The sequence below is a fragment of the Nothobranchius furzeri genome, unplaced genomic scaffold (genome assembly GCF_043380555.1).
Source record: "Nothobranchius furzeri strain GRZ-AD unplaced genomic scaffold, NfurGRZ-RIMD1 Scf046, whole genome shotgun sequence".
Lineage (NCBI taxonomy): Eukaryota > Metazoa > Chordata > Actinopteri > Cyprinodontiformes > Nothobranchiidae > Nothobranchius > Nothobranchius furzeri.
Window position 1 is genome coordinate 388,244 of NW_027223063.1, and position 15,862 is coordinate 404,105.

At 50.7% G+C, this 15,862-nt stretch overlaps 1 long non-coding RNA gene across 2 annotated transcripts; it reads left to right on the forward strand.

Moving 5' to 3' along the window:
* The first annotated feature begins 2,337 nt into the window (after nt 1-2,337).
* On the forward strand, nt 2,338-3,085 carry LOC139064714 (uncharacterized). Of its 2 annotated transcripts, XR_011517714.1 has the most exons (3): nt 2,338-2,599; nt 2,695-2,920; nt 2,998-3,085. It is a non-coding gene; the product is annotated as an uncharacterized lncRNA (long non-coding RNA). The 2 variants fall into 2 exon arrangements; XR_011517713.1 differs by having other exon boundaries at nt 2,695-3,085.
* The last annotated feature ends 12,777 nt before the right edge of the window (nt 3,086-15,862 follow it).

Below are 15,862 nucleotides of genomic sequence, written 5' to 3' on the forward strand. Positions count from 1 at the left end.
GATCTCAGAAATGCGTACCACTTGGTACGAATCAGACAGGGTGATGAGTGGAAGACGGCATTTAAGACTCCGTTAGGACATTTTGAGTATCTGGTAATGCCTTTCGGCCTAACAAATGCTCCAGCTGTGTTTCAGTCTCTGGTGAACTCTGTTTTAGGAGATATGTTGAATAAGTACGTGACTGTCTACTTGGATGACATTTTGATTTTTTCAAAGACTCTGGAACAACACGTCTTGCATGTGCGTTCTGTGTTGCAACGACTCCTGGAGAATCGGCTTTATGTGAAGGCCGAGAAATGTGTTTTTCATGTCTCTACTGTTAAGTTTTTAGGATTTGTGATCGAAAGTGGAAGACTGAGGGCTGACCCTGAGAAGGTCCAGGCGGTCACAGAGTGGCCTACCCCCTCGTCACGTAAACAGCTTCAGAGATTCCTGGGTTTTGCCAATTTCTACAGAAGATTCATCAGAAATTTCAGTCAGACTGCCAGACCTTTAACCAACCTCACATCCACTAACCGCCCTTTTGTTTGGTCCACAGAGGCTGAAGCAGCCTTTCAGAAGCTGAAAAAACTATTCACAAATGCTCCAGTGCTCCATCGCCCAGACCCCCAACTCCAGTTTACACTCGAGGTGGATGCCTCAGACACCGGAGTCGGCGCCGTGTTGTCACAGGTATCACCGCTCGACCATCGCCTTCACCCTTGTGCTTTTTTTTCTCGCCGTCTCACCCCAACAGAGAGCCGATATGACGTGGGTGACAGAGAGCTCTTGGCGGTGAAACTCGCCATTGAGGAGTGGAGGCACTGGCTCGAGGGAGCTGAGATTCCCTTCATCATCTGGACTGATCACAAGAATTTGGTCTACCTCAGAGAGGCCAAGAGACTAAACCCACGACAATACAGGTGGTCCCTTTTCTTCTCTCGTTTCAACTTTCAGATTTCATACCGACCCGGATCCAAGAACGTAAAACCGGATGCTCTCTCGAGACAATATGCTTCTGACCAGGAGACTGAGCTCTCCACCATCCTACCCCCGGCGTGTGTTGTGGGAGGTGTGACGTGGGAGATACGTGACCAGGTACTGGAGGCACAGAGAACTGACCCTGATCCAGGTAAGGGACCTCCAGACAGGCTCTGGGTTCCGCAGGCTGTGAGAAGCAAGGTCATTCACTGGGCTCATACTGGCAAATTTTCACTTCACCCCGGAGTAGGACGTACTATTGCACTCATCAGACGCACATTCTGGTGGCCGGCCATGTACCGAGATGTCAAGGATTATGTTTCAGGTTGCCACATCTGTGCTCAGCAGAAGGGTGATCACCGGGCACCTGCTGGACTGTTGAACCCTCTGCCGACCCCCTCTCGACCATGGTCTCATGTGGCTCTGGATTTTGTGTGTGGTTTACCGAATTCTCAGGGATTTAACACCATACTCACCATTGTGGACAGATTCTCCAAAGCATGCCATCTCATTCCTTTGAAAACTCTTCCATCTTCTACTGTTACAGCCAAACTGCTCATCAGACATGTTTTCCGGTTGCATGGTATCCCGGAGGAAATCTTGTCCGATCGTGGTCCCCAGTTCATATCCAGAGTCTGGAGGGAGTTTGCAGAGGCTCTGGGGGCCCGAGTCGCCCTTACCTCTGGACACCATCCCCAGACCAATGGTCAATGTGAGCGTATGAACCAAGAACTCGGTGCTATGTTACGCTGTGTATGTTCTGCTCACCCGTCATCATGGAGTTCGCACCTCCCCTGGATCGAATACGCCCACAATTCTCACGTCTCTACAGCAACAGGTCAGTCACCTTTTGAATCCTCCTTGGGTTATCAACCTTCCCTGTTCCCTCCACAGTCTCCAGCCCTCACCACGGTTCCACAGTTTCTCCGGGGGGCCAAACGGGCCTGGGCCTCCACCCGGGCGGCTTTGGACAGGACGGCGGCCTCCAACAAACGGCTTGCTGATCGCAGGCGGCGTCCTGCCCCGTCCTACGCTCCTGGTCAGGAGGTTTGGCTCTCCTCCAAGGATATCCCCCTGAAGGCGTCCAGCCGCAAACTGTCGCCCAGGTTTCTGGGTCCTTTCAGGATTCTGGACATCCCCACGCCCTCTACTGTCCGGCTGGCCCTGCCTCCCTCTCTCAGGGTTCACCCTGTGTTCCACGTGTCCTTGGTGAAGCCGGTGACCACGAGCCGTCTCTGCCCTACGCCTGCTCCTCCCCCGCCTGCACGGTTCTACAAGGGGGGTCTGGTTTATTCTGTTCACAGGATTCTGGACTCCCGACCCCGTGGCAGGGGCATCCAGTACCTCGTTGATTGGGAGGGGTACGGCCCAGAGGAGCGTTCCTGGGTTCCACGCTCCTTTATTGAAGATCCGTCCCTCATCCGGGACTTTGAGGTGGCATCTGCCAGGACGCCGGGAGGCGTCCGTTGAGGGGGGGGTACTGTCATGAGTCGGGGTGAGTACTCCCGTCGCACATTCCACCTTTGAGTTGTTTTTCAGGAGAGGGAGGCGCCCAGCTGCTTCTGGTTAGCAATCAACGGCACTGGCTTCTTAAGGAGTTGGAGAACACACCTCAACGCGGGATGATTACTACTACTCGGTATATTCCAGCCGTCTAGTGTTGCAGTGACTTTGTACCTCTTGTGTTTTTGGCTTATTATTCGCTGTGGATTTTTGTGTATACATCTTCTTCAGGATTTTTTTTGGAACATCTCTGGAGTAGAGCCTTCTCAGGATTCAGTGACTCATCAGGAAACTCACCTTTGCCACATAACAGTCTGGACTCAGCTTCCCGTGTTCTCCATCTCTCCAGTCGCCCCACTCCTCTGCTTCCCACAAGCTCCCTCTCCTGGATTTACTCACCTTGACTCACCCAACTCTCGACCGGCCCCTCCCGATTTTTCCTCATCTCCTTCGCCCAGTAAGTCTTATCTCTGCACCTCCTCAGTTAAGACTTACTTCTCAGGACTCACCTTATTTTGCTCTCCCCCTCCTCAGACGCTGAGTACGGACTTTACTCATCCACTGGAAGCTCCAGTGCGCTTTTGGTTCCTGTCTACTAATAAATACCTTTTTTTGATCTTTATTTGTGAGTGTGTTGATTCTGCATGTCCTGGGTTAAACTCCTTCCCCAGATCATGTCACAACCTTAGCTGGTAATGAAAATGCTGAATTGTCCTTACTTGACAAAGGCATCAACACCGAAACATTCTTACCTGACAGAATGAGTGAAACTGCGACATTCTTACCTGAAAGAGTGAAAGAAGCAGCAACATACTTACCTGAAAAAACGAAAAAAAACGAAGTATACTTACCTGACGTAGAAACGGGGGATGAAACTAACACAAACCTACCTCAATTGGATGGTGTCCTAAAGTCGCAGCAACGTGATGTAAGTTTTGAACCCATCATACACGATCAGACACATACATCTGAAAAGACCAAAGTCTTAGAGAATAGCTCATCAGCTCTGTCGGAAACAGAGAGCTCACTTCGTCCTGTCTCAGTTGAGAATCAAACCGAAACGGATGAGCATGATACTGTGCAACCAGAGATGTGTGTCAGGAGATCTGAACGAAGTAGTCAGCCTCCTCAAAGACTAACTTACTCTCAATTGGGCAATCCACTAGTGACCGTAGTTAGGTCCCTTTTCCAAGGACTTAATAAAGCTTTTATTGACTCTCTTACTCAAGAAGTTGTGTACCCCGTAGAAACAATGCACAGGGACGTGCATGATATTTAATGGGGGAGGATGTAACACAGAAGCTAGAACCTTAATGAGGTATTAACTAATTGGCTTACTAATATGATCCATCCTCAATTTAGATAAAATATAAAATATAAATTAAGGAAATTAACAATACTAATTAATAGATATCTAATTAACTAATAGATAATTTCATAATGAATTATTGGAAGGGTGAATAACTAAAATAACGAGTTTAATATTAAACATCGGTTAAAACAAGAATCTTGAACATCCCTAACAGAAACAGAAGAGGAAAGCTGTATACTATTGGTCCAGGTGGGAATCTGAAATTTCATTGGCTGAGAGAAATAAGTCCCGCCTCCGCGAAATAAAACCGTGCGACGCAGCTGAGCGAGAGGAGAGACAAACGGCTGTGCAGCACGCAGATACAGAAAGCAAAGACTGAGCGGTTAGAGAGAGAGAGAGAGAGAAAAAAAAACAACGGTCGAGGCCGTGAAGAACCCTGATTTGGGTGCCGCATAGATAGAGGGAGAGGCGGACTTGACTCCTTCTAATAAGAGCTAGGAACTTGGAACCAACGCGATTTGTGTGGAGACGACAGAGTGAACCAATCCTCTGTAGGAGGGAACCGTTGGAGCGCGTTGGCTGGGTTTTTTTTTTTTCCTTGGGTTTGATCCCGACTCCTATGATCACTCACTTGGAACGAGAACTGGATTTCTTCCTGACGAGGGAGATGGCGAGCCTTAACCACTGAACGAACCAGGACATCTCAAGTAACTGAAGAGCAGACTGCTCTCTTCAGTGAACAATCTCAACGGTGTGGTAGGAAAAAATCGCACCACCGGACTCTGACTTTCACCCCAAGCGTGGGGATTTGACTTGATGCCGGCTGACTTGTGACTCATATGATCAAATCTCATACCGACCATTTTACTATTGTCGATTGTTTTCATCTGTTTTTGTGTGTTATCTTTATGTGTTATATTTCCCATTATTATTAAAATTTAGTATATAAACCGTTTCATGCTATACCCGTGACTCCAGTCATTCTTAAACAACCTCCAATTCTCCCCGAACCTAATTATTGGCCCATTTGTTTATTTTTTCTTTTAATTATCTTATTGTATCCTATAATCCGGTTACATATTCATGAACATGAATTGGAATATATTGCTGTAAACAGTAGCAGTTTTAGACCTGGACAATGGGGGCGGCAAAATGGGTATTAGGTACTGAAAAATCATTTTTATTTTCGGGAGTGCTGTGTGTCTTTTGGAGAACATATGTTACAGCGGCGACGGCTACTTGCTTTTTTGCTCTTGCCTTCTTTATGCCTTGGGGTATAAATGCATCACATTTTGTAATAAGTTGGTCAAGTAAATCACGCATAAGGAAGTGTGATCGCCCAGGGCACCAAACGAGCTAGGACTGCCCCTGGTTGTAGATCTTAGCTTATGTATTGTTTTCTTTTGACATTTATATACTTTAAACATCTTAATACTTATAATTATTTTACAGTGTCTGTTTCGTACCTTGCTTCTAACCTTTTTTTCCGTTGGTTTGGCATGGACCTTGTTCATTTCGTTCAGAATTGCCATCAGCACCATGAGCGTTTTTAGCCTATGTTGGGGAGTGCTGAAGCACCCCTAAATCATCTCCCAGCACCCCTAAAATGTGAGAATTTAAAATGTTTATTTTTACTAAATGTTTTCATCACACTTGTAAAATGTAAAAAGCATACAGTGCTTGGTTGAAACGTCTTATTTCAGTAGCAAAAATGCAGCAAAGCTCTCCCTCCTCAAAAGTAGTTTGATCCTGTTCACCTTTGCCAGAGTCCAGCTCCGAGCCTCCGTAGGCCAGCAGCCTCCATAGCTGAGTGGCTGCTGTAGTAAAGGGAGACCAGAATTACCCGCAAATTGAAACACTGTCCCACGTTGCTGACGGGTTTCCGTTTCATGTTTAAATCTTGAATTAAACTGTTTGTGAAGAGAAAGCAGTGGCTGTTAATCCAGCAAGGACGCGGGATTTTATGCAGGAGCGCGCACCGCGCATGAACCACACCAACAAAAGGAAAGACAGAGCGTGTGGAGGAAGGACTGTCATGACCCTGCCATGCCTTGACCTGCATACACCATAATTCATCTCATCAGCCTTCATTCATCACACCTGGTCCCCTCATCAAGTGCTGTAAGCAGACTCCAGGGGCAGCATGTTGATATGTGACATTACCAGGGGGGCTGCCAGAGATTTTGGGCCCCATGAAAAAATATCAAGTTGGGCCTCCTGGGGGCTTGTCCATAGCTGGAGCTGGGGTTCCAACCTCCCAGATTAGAAGGGAGAAAAAAACATAATATATATACTTCATATTAGTGTTTCAGTTTTGCTTAATTATGTAGGTCTACATGCATTCTTACTTATTTACATATCATTTTCACCAGCTGTCTCTCATTAAACAGTGAATTTCCTTCAACAGAATTAGCAATATCACTGCTGGAAAAAGCAGGAAATGCTGAAAGGTGTTAATCTCCTTTTCCCTATTACTCCCTTAAAATGTGTTTATTTATTCTAAAATTTTATTTGATGATAAAATTCAAATTTGGATATCTAATTAAATTTCCATGTTGTGTCAAAGCTTTACATAACTACATTTTCAGCTGTCTTCTGTCACGACGTGCTGGTGAGTGGAGCGGATGTAAGGATCCAAACGCTGGGGAGCAATCAGGCAGGCAGACAACCTGGGACAGGTAAAGTCTTTTAATGATAAACACGCGCAGGACATGGGAACAACGAGCCAACCAGAGACACAGAACTGGAGGGGTTTAAATACAAGCGGGGTGGGAGCTTGGGTGATTGGAAAACGAGATGCAGGTGGGAGCAATTAACAGAGACGCAGGTTGAACAAAATAGGGAAACAGGACAGGATGTGACATCTTCCTACATTTTTACTGATTGATATATATAATTATCATTATGTGGGGAAACAATGTGTTTATCACCAAAAATAGCCTTTTTATATTCCTATTAAGAAGACAGCCTTAAGTGATTCCCACAGACCCCCTTAAATGAGGTTGCTAGCTAACATGCAACATTGCTCACCTTCTTGAGGTTCATTGGGTTGTGAGGGGACACCTGCTGACATATCATCAGCTGCTGATTCTGGTAGGGACAAGGACAACAACCCATTTACCATAATTAGATGAAACATAGTTCTATTTCGTCTAGTCTTAGCCCTTAAGCTAGTTGCTATTGGAAGGATGATCTCAGCATCAGCCAATCATGAAGAGCTTAAATGTACGCCCACCAATGGTGGGCACCCCTTGTGGGTATATAAGTGGAGCAACTCCACTGTTCGCCTCCGTTATCTCTTCAAGCCAAGCTTAAGAGCTTTCTTTAAAGAGCAAATTATCTAGAAACAACAGTCAACTCACCAGCCATGTCCAGCAACGCAAGGACCTGCCCGGCCTGCCAGACGGGCTACATCTCCAGCGGCGACCTGCACGTCAAATGTGAGGTCTGTCTCGGGCTCATAACGCTGGCCTGGCCTTGACCCCCCAGGCCTCGTGCCCGTTTTGTGCTGCTCTGCCCGTGGCTGAAAAGATCCGCCGGGTCGAGTACTTCACCCCCGCCGCTGACGAGGAATTTCCGGTGGCTAACACATACTCGCTGGATAAGGCCTTACAGTTCTTCAATGTCGGCCAGGAGCCGGCTGGCTCCTGCCGACAAAACGATGTCATCGACAGCAAGGAGTACGGCGAGGCTGGCTGCCATAGCCCTTCTTCCCTCCTGGACAACACGGAGGTCGACGAGCTTCCCTCAGCGGGCTCCTCTGCTCCAGTTCCTTCTCGCTCCTCATTGCCAGCAGTTAGAGCACTGCTCCAGGAGCTACCTGCCATCATCTCCGCGGCTGCAGTCCGCAAGGGGCTAGCCGTGCCAGAACCGGCTCCGCCTGAAGCAGATGATTTGGCGGGAATTTTCGGGGCAACACAAACGCGCTGTCCAGACCCCATCTGGCCGCGCTTCCCCGCTGCCATGAGCTGCTGGTCCGCCGCATTCTCCGAACCTGCTAAGGTCAAAGTGCCAATTTCCACATATGCGCCCATTACCAAGGTCAAGTGCTTCTCCGACCAGGGCTGGCCATCCGTTCCTCCACTGGAGCCGGACTTGGCCTCGCTGTTTGGTGCCAAGAACTACCTCACTGGCCCGCGAGCAGTTCCCGCTTCTAAGCATGACCAGCTGCTGACGCAGCTCACCGATCGCGCACACCAGTGTGCCTTCCAGACCGGCGCTGCAGGAAATAACATTGCCCTTCTTGCCTTTGTCATTTCCAAAATGGTGGAAGAGCTTGACGTTCCTGACGAGTCGAAAACCATCATTACTAAAACTGCTGATTCCATTCTCAATCTGTGTGCTGCTGTACTCAGCGGTTCTGCTCACATTGCTGCCTGGCAGACCCTTATCCAGTGGGCCTTGTGTCTCATGGCCCTGCCCTCCATTCCTGAACACCTGCACAGAGAGATGCTGGAAGGCCCCATCAGCTCTGATGTTCTGTTTGGTCCCCATCTTAGGAGTGTCATCGAGATGGCTCAGAAGACAGCTGAACTGTCATCCACGGTGTGAGACCTGGTCCACCCTCGGTCCGCCTCTCACTCCGGCCGTTCCTCCAGAGGATTGGACGAATGGCGCGGAAACTTCAGACACCCAGCTGCTCCGCCCACCCCACCGAGCCGGCCTCCCGCTTAGGTTCCATCTCAGCGGGACCAGAGAGTTGGCAGCCAACAGTTTCGAAAGAGCCAGCAGATACCATCTTGGCCGTCACAGTCGCAAGAACCTCGCTGAAAGCAACCACGAAAATGACTCGTTGGGGGGGGAATGTGTGTGCTTCTGACTGTAATGTTAACTCTGTGAATGATTTTGGTTTTGAAAAAAAAAACCAAAAAACGTCACATTGAGAGCACAATCCTACAGTCCTCTGCAGAATCCTCTGCCGAATCCTCACACATGTTCCCCACACCAAGCACTGCGACACACCTGCATGTTCACGCAGTCAGTCATATTACACGAGCAGCTGTAAGGGTGCGCTCCATTTGCGCACTGGCCTTAGCTTCCAGCCAGGCCCAACACATCCCGCTCCCCCCACAACGTAGGGTGGGACGGGATGTCATGGCGCTATCATGACCACACGCAGCGACACAGTGAGCGGCTCCATCTGCTGGCACTTTGTCGTCCCCATGCACGGGTCTGGCTCCCACTCGTCCTTTATCTTTGGACTCCACGCTCTACGGTGCGGTTTAGCCTCTTCCAGCTGTTTCACACTCGCCCTTTCGAGCGCAGCCCTTTGTGGGTCGCTCCCAGTTCTCTGGTGCGAGCGACGGCGATAAGGGCGCGAACCCAGTCCTCAGACGTTCACGTGACTTCGAACACGCGTCCGCTGTCGGAACGCGCGCAAGAATGGCGCCGCTTTTGTCTCATGAGCAAATGGATATCGGACACCATTCAATGCAGTCACACACTCCATTTTCAGTCCGCTCCTCCTCCCTTCAACGGGATCGTGGAGAGGACGTTCACATCACAGGAACATTCTCAGGCCCTGGAGCTGGAGCTACAGGAACTTCTGTCCATGAACGCCATTTCCCAAGTCCCTCGCGGACAAGAGCTCTCAGGCTTCTACTCCCGCTACTTTGTAGTACCGAAGAAGTCAGGAGGAATGAGACCAATTCTCGACCTTTCCCTGTTTCATAGCAGTGATGCATTTCCGCATGTTAACAATGAGGCAAGTCCTAGAATACGTGCGCTCCGGGGACTGGTTCACGTCGATTGACCTGAAAGACCCATACTTTCACGCCCCAGTAATTCCCAAACACCGGAAGTTCCAGTGCTTTTCAATCAAGGGAGTTCAATACCAGTTCAATCGTCTCCCTTTCGGCTACTCGCTAGCCCCGCGCACCTTCTCCAAATGTCTGGAGACCGCTCTGCAGCCATTGCGCACGGCGGGAATGAGGGTTTTATTTTACCTGGACGATCTGCTCCTATGCGCCCGGTCCAAGGACAAGGCGTCAGAGCAAACCAGGAAGTTAATAGAGCATCTGTCAACCCTGGGGTTTTCCATAAACTGGGAAAAGAGCTCCATCCTTCCATCCCAGTCGATTGTGTTTCTTGGGGTGGAGCCTCCCTAATGAGAGCACGTTTGTCTCAGACGAGAGCAGCAGATCTCACCACGGTGATCTCCCGCGTGCAACCCTGCAAGATTGGGAGAGCCCTGTTAGTCATGAAACTTCTGGGCATGATGGCTGCAGCCCACGCTGTGGTGCCGTTAGGTTTACTACACACGAGACACCTACAGCGTTGGTTCATCTGCCTCCGGGTACACCCGATACGTCAGAAGACACAGATGTTGAGGGTTCCCCCTTCAGTGGGCAGGGACCTCGCTCATTGGGGGAATCCCTGCATCCTCTCACACGGGGTCCCCATCGGACGTTCTACGTCACACGTATCTGTTTTTCTGGATGCGTCACTGTTGGGATGGGGGGGGGGGGGGCACGTGCTTGTCCCATATGGTGGCAGATCGCTGGCCCTCCCACACGCACGAGCACATAAATGTGTTGGAGCTTATGACAGTGAGAAATGTGATCAAACACTTCGCTGCCCTTCTCGAGGGCCGTCATGTCGAAGTTCACACAGACAACCAGGTGGCGGCATCCTACATAAATCGCCATGGGGGAGTTCGATCCCTCCCACTATTGCTCGTAGCCACAGATTTACTGTGTTGGGCACATGTCCACCTGCTGTCCATCAAAGCCACCTACATTCCAGGGGTCCTGAATGTGGCAGCAGACATCCTGTCGAGAGGGGGACCCCGCGACTCCGACTGGCATCTGCATCCCGCACTGATATCACAGATCTAGATCAAATTTGGGGAACCCTCTGTGGATCTGTTCGCGGCTCGCGAAAACGCTCAGTGTCGCCTGTGGTTTTCCCTGAGTCCCCGGGACCACCCCCCACTTGGAGCGGACGCCTTCTTACGCCAGCCCTGGCCTCAGACGCTCCTGTATGTGTTTCCGCCGGTCCCACTGATTCCCCGTCTCCTGGACCGAGTTCGATCAGAACAGCTCTCGGTAATTCTGGTAGCTCCCAGACGCTTGTCCACGTCATGGTTTCCGGACCTGCAAGCGCTAGTGTCTGGCTCCCCGTGGAGGGCGGACGCCCTTCTCCAGGTGGATGGGATAATCAAACATCCTCCAGAAATAGGCCAACGGCTGTGGGTCTGGCCGCTGAGCGGTCACTCTTAGAGGCTTCTGGGCTGCCGCATGATGTGGTCGCCACGATTCAGAGTGCGCGGGCGCCCTCTACCATCGCATCCTATGCTGCTAAATGGGCAGCTTTCCAAAAATGGTGCACAGAGCGGAATGTTCAAGCGCTTTCCTGCCAGCTGGCGGATGTCCTATCGTTTCTGCAGATACTGGTGGACAGGGGCCTCGCATTCAGCACTATTAAAACATATGCTGCAGCTATCTCATCCTGTCACCAAGGTTTTGGAGATCAATCAATCAATCAATCAATCAATGAAAGTTTTATTTATAAAGCGCCTTCCGCAACCCTGTCAGGAAGCCCAAAGCGCTGAACATGGTACAGTTGTATGTAAATATATTGAATAAATCAACAATAAAAGAAATTCAAATTACAAAATACAAATTACAAAATACAAAATGGAAATTACAAGATAGATGAAACATTCTGGTAAAGGACAAATGTGTGAAACACATTTGGATTGAGTGGATGGATTGAGTGTACCAATGAAAACTGTGGAATGGATTCAACATAAAAGAGGGCCAAAATCATACATGTTCTGGAAACGCCAAGCGGAGGAGGTGTGTTTTTAGGTGATTCTTAAAGACTGGCAGAGAAGGGGACAGCCTAACTGAGGGTGGCAACTGGTTCCAGAGTAGATCTGTTTTCAATCATCCCCTCACAAAACGTTTTCTAAAAGGTGTCAGAAGGAACAGACCTGTGTCCCGCCCGCTATTTCCAATGTGGGACCTAACGGTGGTTCTGCGCGGCTTATCTGAAGCCTCATTTGAACCCTTGGACCAGGTCTCACTCAAGTTCCAGTCACTCAAAACTGCCTTGCTGCTGGCGCTAGCATCAGTCAAGAGAGGGAGCGACCTAACCGCCCTCTCAGTGGCTCCCGCATGCCTCAGGATCCGGGAAGATGGCGGAGCTGCTGTTTTATGCCCCAACCCAGCCTTTGTGCCCAAAAACATTAATACTTCTTTCAAATCCAGGTCAATTTCATTGGCTGGACTTTTTCCTCCTCCCCATAATTCTGATGAGGGGGCGGCTTCCCACCTTCTGTGCCCGGTGCGTGAGTGAAAGCATTATGGCACCACATCAGCCCTACTTGAATGAAAGTCATCCTCTTGTGGATGATAATTTTAGTGGGGGCCCCACTCTTCTCTCTGGCTGCCTCAGCCTTTTAAGCCCTGGGCTGAGGCTGAGCGGCCCCGCTAAAAGGAGACATGTTGGGTGTGTCCATTTGGTTGACCAGTGTGGCGTAAACCCATCCAGCTGTGCATTATTCCAATAGCAGTTAGCTTAAGGGCTAAGACTAGACAAAATAGAACGTTGGTTACGTATTGTAACCCCAGATTCTATGAGTCTAGTCGCAGCCCTTAAGCCAATGGCCCCACTGGTTCTGTTAGGACCAAGAGCCATCGGAGGCGAACAGTGGAGTCGCTCCACTTATATACCCACAAGGGGTGCCCTCCATTGGTGGGCGTACATTTAAGCTCTTCATGATTGGCTGATGCTGAGATCATCCTTCCAATAGCAGCTAGCTTAAGGGTTGCGACTAGACTCATAGAATCTGGGGTTACAATACGTAACCAACGTTCCTCTCACTATGGATATCAAAGCTAACAGGTTGAATTTAACCACTCACTAACTAAACCCACCTTTCTCTGAGAAAAACTGTGTGACATACTGACACCCTCTCTTCTGCCTGTCCTCTTTCTCCTTTCTTTCTTTCCTTTTCCGTGACTCAGACATATTTTTACTGATGCCTCTGCTGTCTGACTGCTGCGTGAAATTAATTAGTCAAAATAAAGTAGGGACCTCTGAATAAATATACATTTCATTAAGATTAAAAGATTGTTTAATGTCTTAAATGAGCAAAAATACTGCAAAGTAAAGTACTTGTGATTTTTAAACTTTATTTATTTTTTATTCAACTTTGAAACTTTTTTGGGCCCCTTATGTCAGACTGGTCGGCTGGATACGGGAGTTGAGCTTGTAGAGAGCGTTGCCTCACAGACGCATAAGTGATAGCGTCGGTGAAACGCCGGCTCTCGGTTTAATCTAGGAATCCCCGAGCGTTCGAGCGTCAATAAAGTGACAAGGAAATGCTGGGTAGCCCCGGCGGTTCCAGAAGTTAGAAATCAGGGCAGGGTCCAGGATGGAGTGGGCCGGTTCCCAGGAGCGTTCCTCTGGGCCGTAGTCCGCCCAGTCCAGGAGGTACTGCCATCCCCGACCCCTGCAACAGGCGTCCAGGATGCGCCGGATGGTGTAGATGGACTCACCGTCGAGGAAGCGGGCAGGCGGAGGTGCCGGAGCCAGAGGTGGAAGCAGGGAGGATTCCACATAGGGCTTGAGTCGGGAGATGTGGAAGGTGGGATGAATGCAGAAAGTCGCCGGTAACCGCAGCCGGTACGAGACTGGGTTGATGACCTTCTGTATTGTGTAAGGCCCGAGGAACCAGGGAGCGAGCTTTTTGGACCCTGTACGGAAGCGGAGGTCTGCGGTGGACTCCCAGACCTTATCCCCAGGGACATAGGAGGGACGAGGACGATGTCGGCTGAGTTGGTGGCGAGCGCAACGGCCGTTGGCTCGGGTAATGGAAGCTCGTGCTTTGATCCAGGCATTCTTGCAGCGCCTCACTAGGGATTGCGCGGCAGGTACAGCAACGTCGGTCTGCTGGTGGGCGAAGACCAGGGGTTGGTAGCCATAGCAGACCTCGAAAGGAGACATATGAGTGGTTGAAGAGGTGTGAAGGTTGTGGGACAGCTCTGCCCAGAGGACGTATTTAGGCCATTGCGAGTGTTGGGCCGAGACAAAGCACCGGAGGTACCGATCTAGCTGTTGGTTAGCCCGCTCCGTCTGACCATTGGTCTGCGGGTGATAGCCTGAGGATAGGCTGACCGATGCTCCCATTAGGTGGCAAAAGACTTTCCAGAATCGGGCCGTAAACTGGGGACCCCAGTCGGAGACCACATCAACAGGGAAGCCGTGCAGGCGCACCACGTTCTCCAGGAATATTTCCGCCATGCGTCAGGCCAAAGGGAGACCCGGAAGGGCGATGAAGTGGACCGCCTTAGAAAACCAGTCAGTGACTGTGAGGACCGTGTTGAGGTTGTTGACCGGGGGGGAGTCCTGTCACGAAATCCAGACCCACCTGGGACCACGGACGGCTGGGCACCGGAAGAGGTCTGAGGACACCAACAGGGGCCTGGCTGGGTGTTTTGGAGCAGGCGCAGATGTCACAGGCGCTAGTGTATTCCGTAACATCTCTTGCCATGCAAGGCCACCAGAGTGCTCGTTGGAGGAACCTCAGAGTTCGAGAGAACCCCGTGTGGCCAGACAGGCGTGACGAGTGGGTCCAGGAGAGCGCCTCGCTGCAACATGATGTAGGGACATAGAGATGACCCGCGGGGGTCTCTGGAGGTGCGGGGTCTTCCCGGAGGGCGTTCTGGATAGCCTCCTCCAACGGCCACCTTAGGTGGGCCAGGAAACGGTGCTCTGGGAGAATTGGTGCGGGCTCGGACGTGAGCGTGGAGTGTGTGAACTGGCAGGAGAGGGCATCAGCCTTCTGGTTCTTAGTCCCAGGGCGGTAGGCAAGATGGAACTCATAGGGCTCGAAGAAGAGGGCCCAGCGGGCCTGGCGAGGATTGAGCTGCTTGACTGATCGGATGTGAGTCAGGTTCTGGTGGACCGTCCAGATAGTGAAAAGCTGGGTGGTGCCTAGAAGCCACATTCTCCACTCCTCCAGCACCCATTTTCTGGCCAGCAGTTCCCGATCACCCATGCTATACTTCTGCTGGGTGGCGGAAAACTTCCTAGAGAAGTAGGTGCAGGGATGGAGTCTGTCATCGGGATGGCACCGGCACCGACGTCCGAGGCATCGACTTCGACCATGAAGGGCTCCGTAGTCTCTGGATGGCGGAGGATAGGGGCCGACGTGAACCGGGTGACCAGGTGGCGGAAGCCCGAATGACGTCTGGTGTCAGACGGAACGGTTGGCCGGGAGGGCTTTGTTGGTTGAGGAAGGTGAGCGGTGCCACAATGGTGCTGAAGTTCTTAATAAAACGGTGGTAAAAATTGCAGAAGCACAGAAAACTCTGTAGATGTTTTAGGCTCGTAGGAAGGGGCCAGTCAGCGACCGCCTGGACCTTCTGAGGGTCCATGGTTATGACCTGATCCGAGATCATGAAGCCCAGGAATGAGATAGCCCGCTGGTGGAAAGAGCATTTCTCGGGCTTGCAGTATAGGTTGTTGCTCAGAAGCCGGGTCAGGACGGCACGAACATGGTGGAGGTGTTCGGCCTCTGAGTAAATCAAGATGTCATCCAGGTAGGCAAACACCCACCGGCCCAGCATGTAGCGGAGAACATCGTTAATGACGCGTTGGAATACGGCGGGGCTATTGCACAACCCGAAGGGCGTGACCTGGTACTCCCAATGACCGGTGGGGGTGATGAATGTGGTCTTCCACTCATCCCCAGCTTTGATGCGGACCAGATTAGGCGCTCCGGAGGTCCAATTTTGTGAACATCCACGCCTAGGAGATGGAGTCCAGAGCAGTCGTGAGGAGTGGCAGGGGATGGCGGCCCCGATAGTGATTTTGTTTAGACCCCGGTAGTCTATACAGGGACGAAGGTCACCTTCCTTTTTCTTCACAAAGAAGAAGCCTGCAGCACCCAGGGAAGAGGAGTGAAACCCTGCTGGAGGGCCTGGTTTATATACTCCTCCATAGCTCTGGTTTCGGAGGGAGAGAGAGAGAAAAGGCGCCCATGGGGAGGACTGGTACCTGGTTGTAGCCTGATCTCCATGTCATATGGGCGGTGAGGCGGCAGTGTGGTGGCGCATCGCTTATCGAAGACTGCAG